This window comes from Nyctibius grandis, chromosome 2 (assembly GCF_013368605.1).
Source record: "Nyctibius grandis isolate bNycGra1 chromosome 2, bNycGra1.pri, whole genome shotgun sequence".
NCBI lineage: Eukaryota > Metazoa > Chordata > Aves > Nyctibiiformes > Nyctibiidae > Nyctibius > Nyctibius grandis.
Genome location: NC_090659.1, coordinates 29,521,957 through 29,539,025, shown reverse-complemented (window position 1 = coordinate 29,539,025; position 17,069 = coordinate 29,521,957).

Genomic DNA, 17,069 nt, shown 5'->3' with positions numbered 1-17,069 from the left:
TGCTGAAGGTACAAAAGCAGCTAAAGCAGCTGTCCTAGTTTATGGCTGACAACCAGCAACATATCCACCACATTAGAACATTGCATCTCACAAAAACCATGTTATAGTGGCTGCTGACTTCTGTTTTCCTTTAATTTACTTCACCAAAAGCTGACAGATAGATTGATTGCTTATCATTGGTTATCAACGTTTACAATTCCAGCAGCTGTCATGGACAATCATGTAATTCAGAAACCTTGAATACTTCGGGGTTCTTTTTGTCTTTAAGGGAATAAAAAAAATATATAACTTGCTCCGTAAGCTAACAGCATGCTGACAGTGTGACATCTCACTACTGAGTGCAGGGTATAACGGATGGGACTGGCATTCATAAACAACGTGATCACTGTGAGAGTGTTGGTGTGTCTGAAAAAAAGAAGTCCATTTAAACACACATAAATGGAAGCCACTTTCAGAATTACCTGTCCATCCTTATAATTTATAAGTAAGGCTATCTACTGATGGCAAGAATTGTGTGTCTTCTCTGTTTACAAATGCTATGGTAACCTGAGCCTTGGGGTTTAACTAAACCTGATTTAGTAGACTTGAACTTCAGAAGCAAGACATTAGACATCTGTTTCTGCAACTCAGAAGGTCTTTACTATGCTTGATTGTTGTTGATTTTTTTGCTAATTCAGACATCACAAGAATCCTAATGAGCTGATGAGATGGAGGGGAACATCGCTGAAATGCGGAGATTCACACAGGGAGCTTCCTGCACAACTAGCAACTGCTAGGTAATAACAGTCAAGCTGGAAAGGAGGGTATTTCCTCTCAGATTTCATGCCTTGGTCTCACCTTGTTAATAATTTTCTTTTAATTATTACATAAATCAATTTCTTTTTTTTTTACTCGTTTTCATTTCAGGTGACTCACGGGTGGTTTGTCTTTACTCCTCTGACAGAATAGACTGACACGCTGCATGCAATGAAAGAAACAACATGCCAAAAAAAAAATAGACTCAACATGGATGAAAAACCTGAGGGAAAACTTGTCTACTGTGAAGTATTCCCACCAGATATCCTTAAACTGTACAATACAAATCTCTTTTACGAGCCTTGCAATGTGAAATATGCTGAAAAAGAAGAGTTAACATTTTCTTAGATTAAAATCATATCTAAATCTTGAAGGCTGTGCTCAAAGTACGGGGCAGTCTAGTCATTCAGGGGCCTGGAAAGGAAGTCTTGATCACAGTGGGGAATTGCGAAACAAAATGAAAGAATGAATGAAACATTAAAGATGATCTTCACTAAAAAATGGAATTAATTCTTCATTTCATTATTAATTCACTAATGAGCGTGATTAATTTATTGGCCATTATCACTGCTATTTGCATTTCTATTAGGTGCTCTAGATGAAAACAGAATGTGACTTTCCTATTCGCTAATATAATACATTTCAAACACTGTAGTTAGAAGGTGAACTGCTCTTCAACAGTGCTATCCAGATTTATGCCACTGGATTATTTGGTCTCTCTAAACTGCTTGCTGAGGCTGGTAATAACTTAAAAGACAGCATGAATTACTTTGAACAGGTCAGATATAGGACAGTGGCAAAAAAAAGAGCACTTTTACATTCTAAATACATCCTTTTCTTTATAGGATACCTAAGGCTGTTTCCATTTTAAGTGATTTGCTCTTTCCACTGCCCCACTGCTTAGAAGACTAGTTACCCTGCATCAAAATACCTCATAAGCTCTATTCTCAATATTCAAAGGCGGACAGATTTGTGGGAGATCTATGCACATAGGTAAATTTCACACTTAGAAAAGAAAAACACAAACTGCAAATAATGCAGAGAAGTCTGAGAGCCTGCATTCATTTGGCAACATCTCTCAACACTGCTTTTCCATTTTGCAGTATCAGCAACGTTATGGGATGCCATGTGTTCTCCCACCATTAGAAGGATTTCCATACATGCAATAGGAGGTGGAAGGAGAGATTTTTCAGCCAGATCAAATTTCAGTTTGAACCTCAAGCATTAACTAGTGTGGCTTCCTTTCCCAGCTAGTAATAGAGCATTTTCAAGCCTGAACTGTGGACACTATTGTTCTCTTCGTACTGGAGTATGCTAATCCTGCACCTCTACTAAATGAGCTCCCTGAAATGCATAAATCATATTGTCAATGATATGTAAGAAAAAAATCAAGTTCAGTCTCTCTAATCAATGCTAGCTTGGCAAGTCCAATGAGTCAAACAATCAATCAATGAAAAAGGCTGATCTATGGCACTGCATCTGCAAACTGCACCTGAATCAGAAAGCACAATTTTTACATAGTTGCTTTCAAAGGGACAATCTTCACAGGTAATCTTGCACTATGTCTGTGGAGAAAATCAGCGAAGAAATCCAGAATCAGTGAAGAATTCCATAATCAGAAAGTTTTACAACATCATTTCCTTGAATTATATTAAAAAAACCTGACTCTTCCAAGAAATGGTTAAGGTCTTTTGAAGGAGGAAGTCTAGTTTATTGATTTTAGTTCTCTTAACTATTTCAAAAGAGAGGAAAGGTATTTTTTGCCACAGCCTAGATATTCAGTAATGACTGCTGGCATTTCAGAAAACCTTAGGTTGTGGCACACTGTTTCACAGGACAAGGGCACCAGGCCACAGTAAGATGAAAAATGTGGGGAAAAAATACTGAAAAATAAGTTTAATTTGTAAATAGAAAGGTGATTTTTTTAAAATTGCTGGTGAAAGCTATTTTATAATTGCAGCATACAGCTTTTTACTATGTTGTTTCAGACACCAAAAGGCAGAATTAGAGGCCAGATGATAGTTGTCAGGTGAGCTTAATCTGCCTTTCATTGTCTGGCTCAACTGTTTCTTTATGACATAAAGGCATTTGAAAAATATGACAGTAAACATTTGACATAATATCTTAAATGACAGACTAAAATTGCTTGTGCTTGTTTTCCAGCTTCTGTTTGAATGCACAAATCTTTAAGACATAAGAGTAGACTGCTTTCCCCAAGGATTTTTTTCAAGTGTTGCTGTTATGCTATGGCAGATTGTAAAAAGATGGAAGAGAAACTGGATTCCTCCCAGGACCAAGACCATTAATGAGACAGGGAAGCATTCACCTTTAAGTCACTTTTTGAAATACCACACAAGACCAGTGCTCAAGTTTTTCTACAAACTGATGCTCGTTCCCCAGCCTTTGTGAAATGAGGTGCTGGCTCATACCAGCAAGGTGCTTTGGCGTGTGTCACCTAACTTCTGATACAGAGTCTGACTCCCATTGCTCACTTGCCTGCTTTTAGGGGTGCCCTCATCCCCCTTCTAGACTAGAGCCCTGATGCATACTGCGGTCACAGGTGACATGCTTTCTCTGTAGTCTTATGAAAGAAATAACACATGAAATATTCATCCAAAGCTGAGGCAAATGTAAGTTCGCCCTGTAAGAAATGCCAGGATAGCACACACCTACAACCCCAACGCATGATCGTAAACACGTCTGATGCTAACACTTGCCAATGTATGGGACTTTACCCTTTTGACCCATCCTTTCCTTCACAGGAAGTCCATACCTGGATTAGATTAATTGTAGCTCTCTGGAGACTAAGCCTGAGAAGTTGATGGAATACATTGCTTGTTTTGCAGATGACGAACATTTTCTAGATTCTGGACTTCTGCTAGCATACTTTCTTAATTATTGAATCAGAAGTATAGTCTAGAAGAACGAGATTTTCATAGGCAGAACTGTCAATCCAGTGTCCCCTGTTATGAAGACTGTTTTCAGCTACTTAAAAAGTACCAGCTGATACATAATCCTTTTCAAGTAGTCTCTGAATATTAGCAGTCCTAGTAAGAACTACAAAAGCATGGGCAAAGAGGAGGAAAACATGCTTTGCACATATTCACCACATGAAACAGATGGAAATGTAAAGGGTATAAGAGCATAAGTGGAAAAGGAAGCAGGAAAAATCATGGAGGAAATAAGAATTATTAAGAAGACAACGTAGCAATGCTATCACAAGAAAGGAGAGAGAAGACAAAATGAGGAGTCAGAGGGAGTTGAAATATAACAAGTTAGCGAGCAAGAGATAACAAGATGGACAAGAGAAGAAAAGAAGTAACCAGGTAGAAGACAGGACCCAGAAACACAGAAATGTGTAAACACTGGATGATCGTAACTTAGAGTTACAGAGTTCCAGGCTTTTCTGTTCCTGTGTTCAGCAAGTAGGCATGGAGCCCACAGCCTAACTGTGCATTTTTCCGGTGATGATGATGAGTCCACAAGATCCACTCTGATTATCTTGTGTATTACCAGCTTTGCATTGTTAAACTGATAATCATAGCTGGAGAGGCCAATAGAATTTACAGGATTTGGAGGATTTCTTATGTGAGATGAAATGATGGATAAGTTTAGGAAATCATATTAAAGTACACACTGAAAAAGAATGTTAAGGCTGCTAAGTCAAGCATTCAGAGGATACCATGTACTTCCAGCTTGTAAACTATGAAACAGTATTTATTTATATGATCACATAGTGCTTTTCCATTTTATCCATATCTCCTCTAGAAGCCAAATGTGTTTTTTTCAACATAATGATAGAATATACAAACCAAAAAATGCTCTCCTGGATCACAAGAACAGCCTGTCATGCTGTGTTGTGCATGCTACAGTGCCAGTAAGATAAGCAGTTTAAGGAAAGCGTGTGAGCCTGGTCACCCTCTGGTAACCTTCGCTTCATCCTCCCCCAGTTTGTTGGTGCATTAGGGATATTTGAGGGCACAGCTCTCCCTTTTCTATTTAATATTCATTGTACAGACTTGCTGTCCACAGAGTGGAATAGACATCTGGAAGTCATCTGTCTCTGTCTGAGGACAGGATTAGCTATCCTTGACAGATACATACCCAATATATTAAAAAGAAGTCCCTTGTGAGGAGCTCTCCTGTGTCTTTTCTAATGTGATCTACCTGGTCTGTTTACTTCAGAGATCTTTCCCTGATATTTAACCTAACCCAACTTTCTTGTAATTTAAGCTATTATTTCTTAACCTTCACACCTTCAACACAGCAGTAAACTTTTCTACCTTTCCCAGCAGTCCTCTGAAAGTAATTTGCAGCCAGCTAAATACACTGTCATAACATAACAGTTTAAGTGAGCATCATCAACAAAATTTACGATGCTTTAGGTTGTCTGCACCATGGGTACTCTGGCTATACCTACGTGCCTACACCAGGGACCATTCTCTGGCACTGGGGCCAACTGGGATGAAATGGTCCGTGTGTGCTAAACACTTACTCTCCAAAGTAGGATGGCCATCAGCTAAAACCATGCTGGCTACTACTGTAACATCTGAACAGCATAGGTTGTCATGTTCCTTGCCCTGGCGTGGTTTAATTTACCAATATATAGTCTAATCTATGCAAATCAAAATAAGATAAAGAGCCAAGCATTGATACAGCCAGCTGAAGTATTGCAATTCTTTATTTTTTTGTTTACTTCATTAATTACAGAAAGATACTTGTTCTCATATTGGGCCTTTAAGGACCTCACGGAATAAAATAGCATTAATACATATGCATAAATGTGAGCCTTGATTTGTAAGTTTTCTTTTCTTCCCCTCCATTACTGATAACAAAGCTCTTATGTGTGCTTGCAGTCTCCGTTTTTCAACTCCTTGTTTTCCATCACTTTCCAGTTCCAACCTCATATAATTTTTATTTCTTATTTTACAGCACTTCTAAGAATTGGCCTTTTATCTGACCTTTCTGCTGAATCCATGGCACACACCTTTGCCTATATAACTTTCACAATGGACTTTTGACCCTTTGATGTCTTCTGACCATTCTGGTGAAATGCAGCAGCATATATGATCTCTTCCCACCCAGCAGTGTCACTTCACACTTTGCACTTGTCATTAGCCTTAACGCCTTGTTTATCCAGGCTGAATACTGTTTTCAACCTGTGCACAGTTTTATTGCTGAACAGAGATCCAGTTTCTCCCAGCACCCTCTTTCAGCATGTCCAGTTCCAGTGACACAGGAGTCTTTGTATACAGTTCTTTTTTCTGTTTGTTAAGTGTTTCCTCCTCCATGCTCTCAGCAAGGACCCTTTTCCATTATATCAGTTGGTAGTCCTTTATTTCTTCACTACCCTTTTCCATTCACTTGCTCTATCAAAAGCAACTTCCTTTCCTAATCATCAGATAATACTTATGCATTCAAGTCTGTGAACAATAATAGAAATATCCCATTTCAGAAGCAGAGAGGCCAAATACCCAAAATTAAGCTATTTCGCTTGATGGGAACTGCTTTCTGTACTGTCTTGCCCTTCAAATACCATTTCAGCCCTAGTTTAGTTTTCTCACTGAGCAAGGAGTTTCTGTCTATCAACAGAAAATATGAAAGATTAAAACTTTTCATATCCAGCCCAGATAGTATGTTATAAGCAGTCCCTTGGCTAGGAAGAAAACGTCAATATAAATACAATTTATGTTCCACTCATCACCCAGAGGCGTTCTCAGGCACTTTGGAAGCAGATCTGCAGTTCACACGCGGGCAGAGCACCAGCATGCAGCCTCAGCACTGGGCAGTGCAAGCGTGCCCAGTTAAAGTGTGTGCCTGTATGGAGAGGGATTTGGCAGGCACAGACACTTCTGAAGCTCTGCAGAGCTAGGTACGTGTCTCTTCTCATACCTACATTAGAAGAATTTTATATTCCCCCCGTCCCCCAGTACCTGGACTGTTGTAGTGTTTATAAGCAAAAGTCCCTGAATGGTCCTATTTGATGGACCCTCCTAACCCATGGTCCCCTCTCACATACCCTCTGTGCTCAAACCCACTGAGCTCAGGAGCTCAGCTGGCACTTAGCACTCCATTTCCTTATCAGGCCCGAGGCACCATGGGCATTTCTTCTCATCACTTACGCGGATTTAAGCAAACTGGATCATATTCCACTTTCATGTTTCCTCCCTAATGCAATAATTATTTCATTCACACTCTTATGTCCACTTTGGAAAATTTCACAGGCCAAAATGCTTTTACACATCAAAGCAAAACTCTCCAGGCTGCTCGTAAATAACTCCACAAGCATAAACAGACAACCATATTATGCCACAATGAGAATACTTTTTTTTGTACAAAATCTTGAGAAGATGAACATACTTTCAGATTTATTTTATCTTTAGTTACTTGTGGGAGCACAGACAGATTATGATGCAGAAAATGCAGAAAAACTTCTGTTGGCTGATTAGGTTACTAAGGCACTATTAGGTATGAGGAGGAGATTGATTCAGAGAAATCAATTGTGTTGGAAAAGGTTATATATGTTTTCAGAAAGAAAATAGAAGGAGGAGGAGGGGAAATCACAACACAGGTAAAAATAGCTTTCAATAAGCTTCCCTTGGTTACCATGGTTCCTTACTCGTCCTGTCAATAATAATAATGAATAATAATATCTATATGAGAGTCAGACATAATCACACTCCTTATTGCTACCCTCACAAACATACAGAAATTGTAACTCCTACACTGTATTGAACCTTTCTTTCTCCCTGAACAGAGCATGATGCCACACTGTGGGACCACTTCAAACAGATCTTGAAGTTCCCAAACACTTTGGGACATCAGAGTACGATGCTATGGGCTCCCTCTTCCCCTGTACTCAGTGATGTTCTTGATCTTTCCCCCTTCAGAGGCCACATGGTGTCTCCCACCTGGTACACATTCCCACTCAGGGCTGCATACCCAGCCCTCTCACAAGGGCTCTCCAGAGACATTCTCTGCGAGGATGCAGGTCTGGGGTCCCTCCTGCCTCCCTGATGCAGCAGAGGCATAGAAAGGACAAGGAAGGAAACTGGTTGAAAATTGTTCCTGCAAGGTATGTCAGGACAAAATTTTCTATGGGAAAAACAAGGGCCATGGACGTAGCAAATGTTCTTTTTCTGGGGCAAGCACCAGAGGTTTTCACGCTTGGTCAGATATTGATCTCTACCTGCATTGCAGTGAATCCACATCAAGTCACATGTTGGCATTCCTGAGAACAGGTACTTAACTGCTAGATTTTAATTGTTTCAGAAATTAATAAACACACCAAAACCACTTGCTTTGTTGCAGGAAACTGTGTTTAAGAGTAATCTAGGGCTCAACTCCTTTCCTTCACACACACCCCCCACTTCAAATTTTTCTCAGCTTTCTACACATAAGTTTAGCAGGCAGGTGTCCTATTCTGACGTGACCTCAGGGGCAAGTGTCACTATTCAGCAGTGTCATGTCTTTGGCAGAAGCTCACATTTTCCACTGAGTTCTGAGCTACAAAATGGTCCAGAAGTCACTGCACTGCAAGCAAGTGGTAGTATCTTGAAGCTTTGAGAAGCACAGCAGGCAGGTACATACCTGCCAAAGGTACTGCTTTTTGAATGTCAAATCATCCATTATTTTTTCATTCTCATTTTATCAAGAAAATAGGTAAGCACCCATGGACCATGTTTACCTCCTGAAAATATTTAATTTTGAATTATATTTTACATTCAAATAATTAAACATTAATTTAAAAGTTAATTATGTAGCCATTGTAACATACTAATAGCAAATTAAGAAATACTATAGTCATGCATATTATTCACATTTTATTCAAAAATCTTCGTATCTAAATCTCATATTGAATCTCCTGATTACATAAAATTTTTTCCAATGATGAAAGTGTTCTAATAAGAGATACTGTGTTGATATGCGTGTTTCCTCCATTACATTCTTAGACACTAGCACAGCTGTGGCATTATTGCTACAGGCCCTTTCTTCCCCCCATACCAGAGGACCAAAGAATTCCAGACTGTTCTGCAAAGATCTCAAAAAGATTTGTAAGGCAAGATGCCAAGGGAATATATGGAGACAACTACCATGCCCAAACTAGTAAGTGCTTTCTATAGTAATTTTGGATGAGTTTGGGATTTTCCAGAGCAACTTGTGATATTTCATTGTCTGTTCTCCAGTTTCCCTTTTCTGGAAATCATTAATGATTTTGTTCTCTGAAAGCAGTGTGCTTTAAGATAACTAAAGTTTAGGCATTTGCAAAATTAAAAGGTGCCCCTTTCCAGTTATCTTATGAAAGAGCAGGCTCTTCCCATTTTACACCATATAGAACAAGGAATGGTTTTTGTAGAACAGGAAAGCAAAGACAGAGACAATATCCAAACATTATAGATGTAGCAACTCAAAGCCTTTGATCCTGAACAGATTTTAGACATTATCACTTGCACATTTTTGAGAGGAAATGGGAGCAGGAGAGATTAGAAGCAGCAAAACAGTAGTATAGAACAAATATGATGTGTTCTGCTTATGCTTTAACAACATAACCACTCTCATGCTGATTTATATACTTTCTTAATTTGCAAGATGTGTTGAAAGTGTCAGCCAGCCACCAAAAAGAAACTGTTTTCAGATAGCACAGGAACTTCTACTTCTATAGGTACTTGGGTCTATAGTCAGTCCCATTTTTTGCTACACAGCACATTCTCCATGATATTTAGTTTCATTATGATTACTCTAATTACAATACTAATAATTAATAGTTGACTTTATATCTTGCTTGCAAAATACTCAGGGGGATGCGATGTAACATAATAAACACAAACACAACACAGAAGCATATTCTTTGAAATTCGTAATCAGAGGGAAATAAAGCGTAATTTTGTATTTGAAGTTTATTATTAGAAGGATGAGATCACCAACTTTTTTCCAGACCATAGAGCCCTTACTTCAGGAACATAAATGCTAGATATGCATTCAACTAGATGTGAATTTTTTAAGCAACACTGAAGATGATCTTTCCCCACTGCTGATAAGAGAACATCATCATCTGCACTCTGAGGCAAAAAAAAAAGCTGTTCCTCTTTGTTTTTCCAGATGAAGAACTTTACTTTACCTACCTGTTTTCTAATTGTCAGCAAATGCTGAAAAATAACTTTCTTTCCAATGAGCCTGTTCTAAAAACTCAGCTTCTAAGATATGCTGTATAACCTGCTTTTTCACCACAAGAGTTAGTTCTTGTTGAGAAGGTTTTTTATATTTCATGTATTTTTCTGATTCCAGTAAGTTTTCTTTTCAGGTATCTGAAAAAATTGTATGTTAGGACCACATGAAAAAGAGAGGGCAACAAAAGCATACACCAGATAACCTGTCAATGCCTATATTTCTGCCCTTTGACTTTATCTATTCCAATATAGCATTTTACTGTTTATATATGACACAGGTTGTTTTTTTTACACTGGGAAACAGAATTCTTCATTCTGTCATCTTAAATTGTTTCTGTACAGATATGGTTTGTTAAGCTCTTTAGGGCCTTAATCTACCTAATATTTTATGCTCCACTTACAGCAAAAGAGCTTCCTGGAGAACAAGTGGTTGCATAGTACACATCACATATCAAATTGTGCCCACAATTCTGCTTTATCAGATTTTTTTAAAGCCAGTCATCTATACTGTAGGCTTCTTGTTGGTAGTTTGTTTCTGACCTTGCGCTGGCAGAAGTCTTACAAATAAAAATCTGTCCAATATGTTGTTATTGCCATGTTATTGCTAATATATCACCTATCCACACATCTGATGTCATTGTGTGTGCTGCTTTTGCATTACAAGTGACTGTCAGATGGAAAACTATACAGTCATTAAATGTTTTTCTTGGCAATCAATCTTCAGCAAAGACAAGACTGTGGTATTTCTGCTATAATTGAATTTATAGGAACCCTCAGCTACCACAAGTACTTGTGACAGCACTGCACAATGTACCAGCAATGCCTATTGGTAAACTGGGTAGCTTGATGATTATGTCATTTTTCTGCTGCAGCAGACATTTCAGGTTATGCACTATGAGAAAGAAGTACTTTGAAAGGGAGGAGAACAGCACAAGATTACCCCCAGGAAAATTACAGATAGCAAATACATGTTATTGTAATAATTTTTAATTGTAATCCACATTTCTGTGGTATTCTAGGAAGCCTGCACTGTTTCCTAGAAACAACCCTTTCTATTAGCAGGTGTTGATCCTGTTGACTCACTAAGGACAGCAATTTTTCCCATACTGCTTGTATGAACAAATTCAGATCCCAAATAATTTCTTTCTACTAAATCTATTATTGCAGAGAAATGTTGGAAAAAAGTGCGTGGGAACATATCTTCTCTATTTATATAAACTTCAAACTGTGTATACAGGCATCAGACCAAGACAGTAAAACAGCAGCTCACAGATAGCAGAATGAAACACAGGAAAAAATTTAGAGCTCTTCTGCAAGTGATTTGCATGTGTCCCTCATATAATACTTCAACTTGGTATAAAATATTTAAATACTAAATACTTAAACTGCACAAAATTTAAATAAGAGACAGACTTTGGAAAAAATGTGAATAATTTTCCAGTCATGGAGTCAAGATTATGACACTCACACAGCAAAGGGGGTATATTTATTTGTGTCCCTTTGGTATCGAATGTTCTTCCACTTCTAGAAACTAAACCAGCATTAACAGCAAATCTTGTGCATGCTCTTCCTCATGACTTTCGGTCCACAGTGCACAGAAAGCAAGCTACCGTCCTCTGGCAAATATATAAATACAGCAAAGAACAAGTGAGAAGAAAATTAAATACAAGACATATTTTTTGAACGTTCAGAAAAATCCTAAATTCACAGTTCTCTACAGCCCTAGGCATATGGCCTCAAAACAATCAGCTGATCTGAGCTTTGATCAGGAGAGTTAGCCATTGCAAAACAGCTTCATTTTTGTAGCAAGCAGGTTAAACAGCAGCAGAACGCATTTTCAGTCAAGTGTTAGTGAATCAGCACCACTACGAAAGGCAGCTGGTTGTACTGCATTTCAGCAATGCGAGGCATTTACATGAGCAATAAATTCCAAACAATAAAAGAATAAAATATACTTATTGCAGAAGACTGGCTTTCTGTTGCACCTCACAACACTGGATTTCAGATTCTCAAGGGATCATACTGCATAAGGAAGTATAAAAGACATGGAGCAGGAATAGTGTGGGAATCATACTAGATACCACTCTGGTGTCTTATGCCCTGATAGAAGAGGATTAATATCCTTTTCTAAAAAACTATCATCATAGTCTTGATACCTATATAACTGTACTGATTGTTTCAACAGAGGCTTTGGCCTTAATTTCCTGTGGTAATGGTTCCCCAATCTAGTTACATACTGTATGGAGATGTGTTTGCTTTTATCGTGCTGGAATTTCCTGCTTTTCATCTAACAGTCTTTCACCTTTTTTTGTGCATAGCGAGAGCAGAAGAAATGAAGCTCCTACTTTCCTTTCACCATGTCATTTGTCATTTTATTTGTATTTTTTCAGGCTTGTTATTGGGTTTTTTTCAAAGTAATCAATCCTAATCTAAAAATCCTCTCTGGCTGTTTTCATTGACTCATTTTTCATTTTCTTTGACATCCACAAACCTACTCCAATTCTGCTATATTATTTTCCAGGTGGAAAACAGCAGAAAATACATGCACAAAGACTGCACCACTGATTTATCCAACGTCATCGAGTTTATCTAATGTGCTCCTTTTTCTTGAACTTAAAGATTTTTTCTCTTATACACCCATTAGTAGATGTACATAGCATTAATGCTCATATAACACGCCAGGTCTCCAGCTGAACCCCAAATTCAAATGCACAGGAAGAGGGAGCCCTTTGGCCAAAAGCTCAGGAGGGGAAAACAAAGCAAAGAGCAATCAATTGATTTACTGACATTGCTAGGCTAGGTTACAGTACACTGTCCATTAGATTTCAATGACGCTTACATATCTTCTGTATACCTACACGATTGCTAACATAGCTGCATATTTCTGGGATACGGGTAAGTAGAAGTACCAAGCACAACCCTTAGGGTGTTCCTAATAACAACAGATTGAGATTGGAAGTTAAAGCAATGTATTATACCAGATACATAAAATATATTTATATTTTGCTATACACTTAAGGCTGTGCCATATTTAATATTCTACTGTGTAACATCATTAGATATTGATTTTATAGGGGCAAGCAGATAGCAAACAGATTGATGACAAATAATTGTTTGGGTCTCACTTTGGGCTGTTAGTGCTCAAGATCATAACAAAATATGTACATAAAAGTGATGCTGATGAGTTCTGTGGGATGTGAAGACATCACAACAAAAAAAGATTGTATCTTTGAATCTGGGGCATTTGATCACCTTATATTCATAATATTTCCTATGGCAAAAAAGTTAAACAAAAGGAATGAAGAAAAAACAAGAATGGAGTTAGGAAAAGCATTTGATAAGGTAAGAAATCATATCCAATGACATATGCCCAAATTCCAAAGAGGATAAATTAGTAGAGATAGACAGAAAAGTAAGAAAAGTCTGATTAAATATTACAATATCTAAATTAAGCTACATAGGATAAATGCAAAGGAAAGCACAAGCCCATCAGGAAGCTTGGATTCCTATTGCTCCACTGTAAAGCCTTGTTATGCTGTAGTTACACAAGCATCAGTGCAGTTCTCTCCTGTATTTAGTCAAAGTCCTCTCTAAAGGCCAAATTCAGACAAAAGTAAATGGCTTGGGATCAAATCAAAGCTTTTAGTGGTTTGCCTCTCTGCCCAAAGCTTGTGCATGTGTCTTTATGCTAGCAGTGTGGAGATATTCAGAGGCAGAAACAGAAAGTTAGAGAGACTTCTAAGAAAATCACCCTTTATGCCTTTGAATATCTCTCTCCCAAGTTTTTTTAGAGCTGAATAAGTGGTGAGGCTCAGCATATGAAGCTTATTATATTGTAGTGTTATGAAGAGTATTTCAAAGCTTTGCTTTTCCTAGTTCAATTTTATAACAGTTAAGAACTTTCTGGGACTTTGACATTAATACAGATTTTCTTCTGTGCTCAAAAGAGTATGTAATGTGTAAGATACTTCCATCAATTCATCCATTAATCTATCATGATTTCAGGTAGTGATGTACTGTTCTATAAACATTTCCTCAAGGGATGATGAAAAGTTATAGTCTTCTAGAAGGTTACCAAACATATTAATTAACTCAAATAGTGCTCACAACCCAAAGCAATTGCTATGAAAAGGTGGCTACTGTTTAGGCCAAGACTGCCAAAGGGCAGCTAAAAGTTGAGTTATGTCACCTGACAAAACATAATAATAATAATAATGCTACCCTAATCCTGATATTCAAAGCTGGGCTGGATATTAAATGGTGGCAGATGTTCTCTATTAACCCTCCTCCCCCCACAGAAGGCAAGGGAAAAGAGAAAAGGGAGAGAGACTCATGGGCTGGAAAGTGAAAACAATTTTAATAAACTGTAATAATGAAAAAGGGTATAATAATAATAATAATAATGGAAATAATTAAATATATACTAATATATACAAAACCAAGATCGAGCTCGCCCGATGTCGGTTGTGTCACCACCGGCACTGCAGGGCAGGCTCCGGGAAGGCCCAGGCTGGGCCCAGCGACAGACGGGAACTGGATTCAGGAATGCATGGATCAGGATCGGGGGCAGCAGGAAAATCGACAGAGTCCTCTTCGGACACCGGCCATAGCAGAAGGGAAGAGACCATCGTGATCCCCCTGCTTTATACTGAGAATGACGTGTATGAGATGGAATACCTCGTTGGTCAATTTTGGGTCACCTGCCCTGTCCGCTCCTCCCTGCAGCTGCGACCCCCCTTCGGCTCTTCACTCGTAATCAGTGAGGAATTTAGCAGTGACCTTGGTTTCTCTAGGAATAAGTACAGCAAGAGCCTTTCTGCATAACATCCCTACTGGTGCCTCAGCAATAACTATGAACTTTGAGCATTATCAGTCCTAGAAGCAGACACTGTCTGCAAAATATGCAGTTAGTTTCAGAAAGTGCAGTTACTTAGAAGAGACTTAGCTGAAAGTGAAAATCACTGAAAGGGAAATTGGTTCTGTTTTAGTCCAAACCAGGACACATATATAATTTGTAAGGTGACGTGTGACTTTTTGTCCTCAGAAATAGTACTTTAACCATCCTCTCCACATGGCAGTTTAACAAATACCTGAAAATCAGCAGGTATATTCACTGTAGCTATTTCACAGACACTATGTATTTCATAACCTGCATAGAAATTAACAGGTTTCTGTACATGATCAACACAATAAACTATCCTTGAATATTGACCTCTTCATCCATCCTCTCTATCCAGACTTACAACAACTCACATGCAGTTTTCTTTCCCAATGAAGTGTCAGGGGTCTTGGCTACAGGGGGTGAAGCAGCACCTCTCATCCAGGGAGCCCATGAGTCCATGGGAAGACAAGAGCTGTAACACGCTGCAGCAGGAGCATGCACAGCTGTGGCATTTGGTGGGTCTACTCTGTTGGCATAGTGAGCTCTGTGAAGGAGTTCACCTGTGTTTGTTTCACATCTCATAGGTCCCGACCCTCTTACAGCATCAGATGGATGCTGCAGGAAGTACTGCAAGATCTCCTTTCTAGTGGTTGATGGCCAGAGTATTGCTCCGTTCTGTGGCAATCCTGGAGCAGAAGATAGACGCACAGGTCTCTCCAGTTCCTAGCCTAACATTGCAGGACAGCTTGTGATCTCAGACATCTTCAATCACACTTTGAAGTGTTTATTAATCAGTGACAAGTACTGAAGTCTCCAGCTCATGTAATTTAGAGAATAAAAAAGAGCGACTAAAAACCAATACTGGCACACTTAAGGTAAAAAAGTACACAAACATATACTTGTATACTAAATGGTATCAAAACATGCCACACAACTCACAGCTCAAATTATACATACAATATGAGCAAAAATGTTTAGGCTCTCAAAAATTCTGACAGCAGAGGTATGATACAACTAAGTGGATTCTGTCCAGCACCATGTTTGGAAACGTCAGAAAGCCAGTGCACTCCCAAAAGCATCCACTGATGGAGAGTTACATGCCTTATTTAACATCCCCTCCTGGAAAACCAAGTAACTAATGGCTGTGGTGGAAATTCTGCATAGACATGACTTGCAAACTGGATCTTTGTTCTTACTTCCTTTTATAAATGACAACAAAATACAGTAATCTGAGAATCCTAAAATAATTCAGATGGGACAGGCCCCAGGAGGAGAGTGGCACAGCCTCCTGCTCAGGGCAGGCCCAGATCTCATTGGGGCTCTCACTCCAGGGAACCCTCATCCTTGCAGAACAACCCTGAGGGGATGCTCCTCCTGAGACCCAGCCTGAACCTCCCAGAGCTAGAATCTGTGGTCAGCCTCCTCAGTGGTCAACCATGCAACTTTCCACCAGCTGGGGACAGGCAGCTGTTGGGGGCCTGCAACCACCCCCTCCCTGGGCTGAGCAAGCCCTGCTCCATCAGCACCTCCTCACAGGGCTGCTGCTCCTGTCCTGACCATCCTGGGGGCTCCCCTAGACTCACTTTATTCATGTGTGCCTCTCCTCTACTGGGGCCCCAAACTGGATGCAGTCTAGATGCTCTCCAACATGAAATGCTGCCCAACACACAGGTTATATTGTGATGAGATTGGTTCATGGTTCAGTGAACAAAAGAATATACCAAAAATCTTTGGCTGTGCTATTTTTTCTATGACACTGTCACATATTCTCATTTGCCATATAGTTCACTAATGGTTCAAAATGGAAGAAAAACTCAACAATAAAAAAAAACAAGAAAACACATAAGAGGTGGCATTAATCCACTATGATGCTCAAGGAATGTTTCCTATACATATTTAAGCTTCCTGCAGGACCATGCAACTGTCATGATCAGATTCTTCTTTGTGCACAGAAAGGGCTGCAGGTTATGGTGCTCAGCCCTGCTTTTGATACTGGACTACCCATCAGACTGGTTTAATTTACACTGGCTGAGTATGGCTGGGACCATACTCCTACTAGGGAACATCAGAACACAATACACTAACTATTTCTCTCTGCCTCAACTCCATCTCAAAACAGGTCTTCAAGCAAAGAGAGGCAAAGATCTGACTTAATTCTACTGCTTCCTGAGACTTGTGTAAAGTGTTAGAAGAAAACACTTAATATTGTCCTTCTTTGGTACTGA